This window comes from Nomascus leucogenys, chromosome 23, assembly GCF_006542625.1.
Source record: "Nomascus leucogenys isolate Asia chromosome 23, Asia_NLE_v1, whole genome shotgun sequence".
Classification (NCBI taxonomy): Eukaryota; Metazoa; Chordata; class Mammalia; order Primates; family Hylobatidae; genus Nomascus; species Nomascus leucogenys.
In genome coordinates, this window is record NC_044403.1 from 5,895,701 (window position 1) to 5,902,184 (window position 6,484).

The 6,484-nt window shown below is 38.2% G+C and overlaps 1 pseudogene; it reads right to left on the bottom strand.

Moving 5' to 3' along the window:
* Positions 1-425: 425 nt before the first annotated feature.
* Positions 426-1,137, bottom strand: LOC100586717 (annotated as a pseudogene).
* Positions 1,138-6,484: the final 5,347 nt, after the last annotated feature.

A 6,484-nucleotide genomic window follows, 5' to 3' on the forward strand; every position in this document is an offset into this window, starting at 1 on the left:
ACCTCCCGAGTAGCTGTAGTATAGCACTCACACTACAGGTGCACGCCACAGTGCCTGGCTATTTATGTATTTATAGAGACAAGGTCTTGCTATGTTGCTCAGGCTAGTCTCAAACTCCTAGACTCAAGGGATCCTTTCACCTTGGCCTCTCAAGTGTTGGGATTACAGATGTGAGCCACCATGCCCGTCTACCCTATAAATCTCTTGAATGCTTCTTTTTTTAAAAAAATTTAATTATTTAATTAAGCATTATATTCAATGTAAAGGCTTTAACCATCATAATCACCATGATAGAATATGTGTGTATGTATAAAAAATACCCATTGAACACGCCTTAAGAGGTATAATTATGTTTTGAAATCTATGCAACACGAGATGTAATTTGAAATAAAGAACAACTAATCAAAAGCATGAAAAACCTTGTTTTAATATGAATCTATTGCTGATTCTGGAATAACTGTCACGTGTATGTCCTTAGTCACACTGGGCTTCTCCAGTTTTGATTGGAGTATGTGTGTTCCACAACATCAATTCTAATGTCCATCTGAACAGTTTCTTGCTTCAGTTTTGTTAAGCTCTGTTTAATCTTAACCAAAGAATCACCATCTCTTAACCAAAGAATCACCATCAGTCATGCTGCTGCACTTTTCTTCCATTTCTAGTTTTACATGTTCTGTCTTCTGTAGCCTCAGACAGAAGTCTGGTCCTTTCAATTACTCCACCATTTCCCTGCTGGCTCCTTACATCGCTCAGCTAGGTTTGAGCTGCAGGATATTCTTGAACCCTGTTCTCAAGCTGATGGTTGATGTACTTTTCACAGCAGCTGATCTTTTCCAAAGTCTTACTAATTTCTTTTAAAAATTTATTTATGTATTTATTTTACAGGCAAGGTCTTGCTCTGTTGCCCAGGCAGTAGTGCAGTGGTGCAATGATACCTCACTGCAGTCTCAAACTCTTAGGCTCAAACAGTCCACCCACCTTGGCCTCCCAAGTAGCTAGGACTGTAGGCATGAGTCACTCCAGTTAACTATTAACTTCATTATGGAGTGTGTCAAAAACTCTCTTGCTCTCTTTTAGAGAAGATTCAATTCCACTTTTGTGCTGATGCATTTGGTCAACGTGGATTCTCTGATCCATTGCACCTTTCTGCAGTCTTTGGCTGCAGAAAGAAGCACTTGCTTCTTATTGGCAAATTCTAACAAGGAGTGGTAGCCCTTGACTTCTGCTCTGCAATGTCAGGAGACCAAAAAAAAGAACAAATGTCATGCCCAACTAGATTGTTGTTTGCATATGATGGCAACAGAAAGACATTCTCTTATATGTATGGCTCAGAAAGTATACTGCCCAAATATTCACTTTTTTCTTAAACTCATGTTCATTGAATATTTTAACATCTAGGAGTTATCAGTGTAGGTATACCTTACGTAAAATGTGATTATTCCTAAAGAAAATTGGGCTATAGATACAATTGTTAGTTAGAGGGTTAAGGGAACCAAGGAAGAGGAATATGGGTGTACATATTATGGATAAAAACCCAAATATCCTTTATGAAAAATTTATCAAGAGGTGTCCCAGCCCAATGAGAGATGCATCAAAATAAACAATAAAAGAAAGGAGAAATGATTGTAAAAAAGGAATTGGGATGAGTACCAAAGGCAGCTAGCTCACCAGTGAGTTCAATTTAAATAACAGAATTGCTGATGCAAACTTAATGCAACTGTCAACAAATTTTGAAATGTATATTTTCAAATATTGAAGATAAACATTAATAGAATTTAAAACAATATAGCAACATAAGGATTTAAAATTTTACAATAGTTATATGAAATTGAATATGAGGGAATTTGGTTTTATATTTTGTATTATTTATTTATTTATTTATTTATTTATTTATTTTATTTTTTCAGGCACAGTCTCATTCTCTTGCCCAATCTGGAGAGCAGCGGTGTAATCTGGGCTCACTGCAACCTCTGCCTCATGGGTTCAAGCAATTCTCCTGCCTCAGCCTCCCAAGTAGCTGGGATTACAGGTACATGCCACCACACCCAGCTAATTTTCGTACTGTCAGCAGAGACGAGGTTTCACCATGTTGGCCAGGCTGGTCTTGAACTCCTGACCTCAAGTGATCTGCCTGCCTCAGCCTCCCAAAGTGCTGTGATTACAGGCATGAGCCACTGTACCTGGCCATCTTTCATATTTTTTAAACACTGTTGGTAACAGATAAATCTATATAATCATTTTGTAAGGTAATTTGATAACACATTGCAGATTTTTTCTAAGTGCACAACTTATGACCAAGTATTTCTACAATTAAAATTTTTGTAAAGAAATAAGCAGATAATGTGCAAAGATTTATATATAAGAATGGTCTTTACATTCTTGCTTATGATGGCAAAAATATAGATGTATCATCTTTGTTCTCATCCCTTTGTCTTGCCACCCTTTTTCTTCTGAAAACTAATTTTATTTTCTGCAATGTTGCTTCTTTTCTTATGAAGACTTTTTTAAAAACCCATTGCATTTTTAGTTTATTAAATCTTCCCTTTTCTCATTCAACCACTTTTAAATTTTGTCCTTTTTTTAAAGATTACTTTCCATTGTCTCAGTTTATAGACTTGCCTCTGATCTTTCCTCTTATTTCTTTCCTTTTTTTTTTTTTTTTCAAGACAGAGTTTCTCTCTTGTTGCTCAGGCTGGAGTGCAGTGGTGCAATCTCGGCTCACTACAACTTCTGCCTCCTGGGTTCAAGCAGTTCTTCTGCCTCAGTCTCCTGAGTAGCTGGGATAACAAGTGCCCACCACCATGCCTGACGAATTTTTTGTATTTTCAGTAGAGATGGGTTTTCATCATGTTGGCCAGGCTGGTCTCGAACTTCTGACCTCAGGTGAACCACCAGCCTCGGCCTCCCAAAGTGCAGGGATTACAGGCGTGAGCCACTGCGCCTGGCCTCCTCTGTTATTTCATAAGAGTAGGTTCTCTTGACTTTTCCCTCAACATGGCTCCATTTGCCCTAAAACTATTGGGAATCTCTTGAGTGTTGTGACAGGTCAATGGTACCCTTCCACAGTTTCTAGTACTGACGCTGGGGTTAAACCATTCTTGAATTTCAATAGGAAGATGTTAATTGAGGTTTTAGACAGTTGTGTTCATGCTGCCATCCTACCAGGAAATGCTCTTTGAATCGTGCTATATATAGTATTGATAGCAGTGTGATGACTATAGCAGCAGTGTGATGACTATAGCAGCAGTGTGAATAACAGACAAGAGGGATGTCCAGATCTTAGACAGAGGCCCTATTTATGAGTATATAAAAAATATTCTACGAGAAAAAAAGAAAATGAGGGTCCAAACTAAACCTACTTCAACAAAATGGAGAAGAGAGGCTAAATTTGAAAATTATTTCATTGGTATTAATTACAAGCATGGTGGTTTATTTATGTGGGGTTTGAGAGAGAAAAATGACAGGGAATTTTTCACAAATATCTACCTTGGATGACTGGGCTAAGGATAGATTGCTAATTGAGACAGGAAATAGCTGATGAAAATCAGAATTCTGACATTTGGACAATAATTTCAGTGGGAACTTACAAAGTTTGAGTTATTTAAAACAAAAGTAGGTGGAAATGCCAAGTAAGCAATTCAAAATATAAAAGTGGATCTTAAGTTTGGAGATGGAGATACGGCTTTGAGCATTATCAATGGACTGTAGTTAAAACCAGAAAGGACTTCTCTGCATTGGTTATTCCAGTCCTTAAAGAAGCTAATGGAGCTGAAAGCCAAGGCTCGAGAGCTACGAGAAGAATGCAGAAGCCTCAGGAGCCGATGCAATCAACTGGAAGAAAGGGTACCAGTGATGGAAGACGAAATGAATGAAATGAAGCGAGAAGGGAAGTTTAAAGAAAAAAGAATAAAAAGAAAGGAACAAAGCCTCCAAGAAATTTGGGACTATGTGAAAAGACCAAATCTACGTCTGATTGGTGTACCTGAAAGTGACGGGGAGAACGGAACCAAGTTGGAAAACACTCTGCAGGATATTATCCAGGAGAACTTCCCCAATCTAGCAAGGCAGGCCAACATTCAGATTCAGGAAATACAGAGAACACCACAAAGATACTCCTTGAGAAGAGCAACTCCAAGACACATAATTGTCAGATTTACCAAAGTTGAAATAGAGGAAAAAATGTTAAGGGCAGCCAGAGAGAAAGGTCGGGTTACCCACAAAGGGAAGCCCATCAGACTAACAGCAGATTTCTCGGCAGAAACTCTACAAGCCAGAAGAGAGTGGGGGCCAATATTCAACATTCTTAAAGAAAAGAATTTTCAACCCAGAATTTCATACCCAGCCAAACTAAGCTTCATAAGTGAAGGAGAAATAAAATCCTTTACAGACAAGCAAATGCTGAGAGATTTTGTCACCACCAGGCCTGCCCTAAAAGAGCTCCTGAAGAAAGCACTAAACATGGAAAGGAACAACCGGTACCAGCCACTGCAAAAACATGCCAAAATGTAAAGACCATCAAGGCTAGGAAGAAACTGCATCAACTAATGAGCAAAATAACCAGCTAACATCATAATGACAGGACCAAATTCACACATAACCATATTAACTTTAAATGTAAATGGGCTAAATGCTCCAATTAAAAGACACAGACTGGCAAATTGGATAAAGAGTCAAGACCCATCAGTGTGCTGTATTCAGGAAACCCCATCTCATGTGCAGAGACACACATAGGCTCAAAATAAAGGGATGGAGGAAGATCTACCAAGCAAATGGAAAACAAAAAAAGGCAGGGGTTGCAATCCTAGTCTCTGATAAAACAGACTTTAAACCAACAAAGATCAAAAGAGACAAAGAAGGCCATTACATAATGGTAAAGGGATCAATTCAACAAGAAGAGCTAACTATCCTAAATATATATGCACCCAATACAGGAGCACCCAGATTCATAAAGCAAGTCCTTAGTGACCTACAAAGAGACTTAGGCTCCCACACAATAATAATGTGAGACTTTAACACCCCACTGTCAACATTAGACAGATCAATGAGACAGAAAGTTAAAAAGGATACCCAGGAATTGAATTCAGCTCTGCACCAAGCAGACCTAATAGACATCTACAGAACTCTCCACCCCAAATTAATGGAATATACATTTTTTTCAGCACCACACCTATTCCAAAATTGACCACATAGTTGGAAGTAAAGCACTCCTCAGCAAATGTAAAAGAACAGAAATTATAACAAACTGTCTCTCAGACCACAGTGCAATCAAACTAGAACTCAAGATTAAGAAACTCACTCAAAATCGCTCAACCACATGGAAACTGAACAACCTGCTCCTAAATGAGTACTGGGTACATAACAAAATGAAGGCAGAAATAAAGATGTTCTTTGAAACCAACGAGAACAAAGACACAACATACCAGAATCTCTGGGACACATTCAAAGCAGTGTGTAGAGGGAAATTTATAGCACTAAATGCCCACAAGAGAAAGCAGGAAACATCCAAAATTGACACCCTAACATCACAATTAAAAGAACTAGAGAAGCAAGAGCAATCACATTCAAAAGCTAGAAGAAGGCAAGAAATAACTAAAATCAGAGCAGAACTGAAGGAAATAGAGACACAAAAAACCCTTCAAAAAATCAATGAATCCAGGAGCTGGTCTTTTGAAAAGATCAACAAAATTGATAGACTGCTAGCAAGACTAATAAAGAAGAAAAGAGAGAAGAATCACATAGATGCAATAAAAAACGACAAAGGGGATATCACCACCGATCCCACAGAAATACAATCTACCATCAGAGAATACTACAAATACCTCTACCCAAATAAACTAGAAAATCTAGAAGAAATGGATAAATTCCACGACACATACACCCTCCCAAGACTAAACCAGGAAGAAGTTGAATCTCTGACTAGACCAATAACAGGCGCTGAAATTGTGGCAATAATCAATAGCTTACAAACCAAAAAGAGTCCAGGACCTGATGGATTCACAGCCGAATTCTACCAGAGGTACAAGGAGGAGCTGTTACCATTCCTTCTGAAACTATTCCAATCAATAGAAAAAGAGGGAATCCTCCTAACTCATTTTATGAGGCCAGCATCATCCCGATACCAAAGCCTGGCAGAGACACAACCAAAAAAGAGAATTTTAGACCATATCCTTGATGAACATTGATGTAAAAGTCCTCAATAAAATACTGGCAAACCAAATCCAGCAGCACATCAAAAAGCTTACCCACCATGATCAAGTGGGGTTCATCCCTGGGATGCAAGGCTGGTTCAACATATGCAAATCAATAAATGTAATCCAGCATATAAACAGAACCAAAGACAAAAACCACATGATTATCTCAATAGATGCAGAAAAGGCCTTTGACAAAATTCAACAACACTTCATGCTAAAAACTCTCAATAAATTAGGTATTGATGGGACGTATCTCAAAATAATAAGAGCTATCTATGGCAAACCCACAGCCA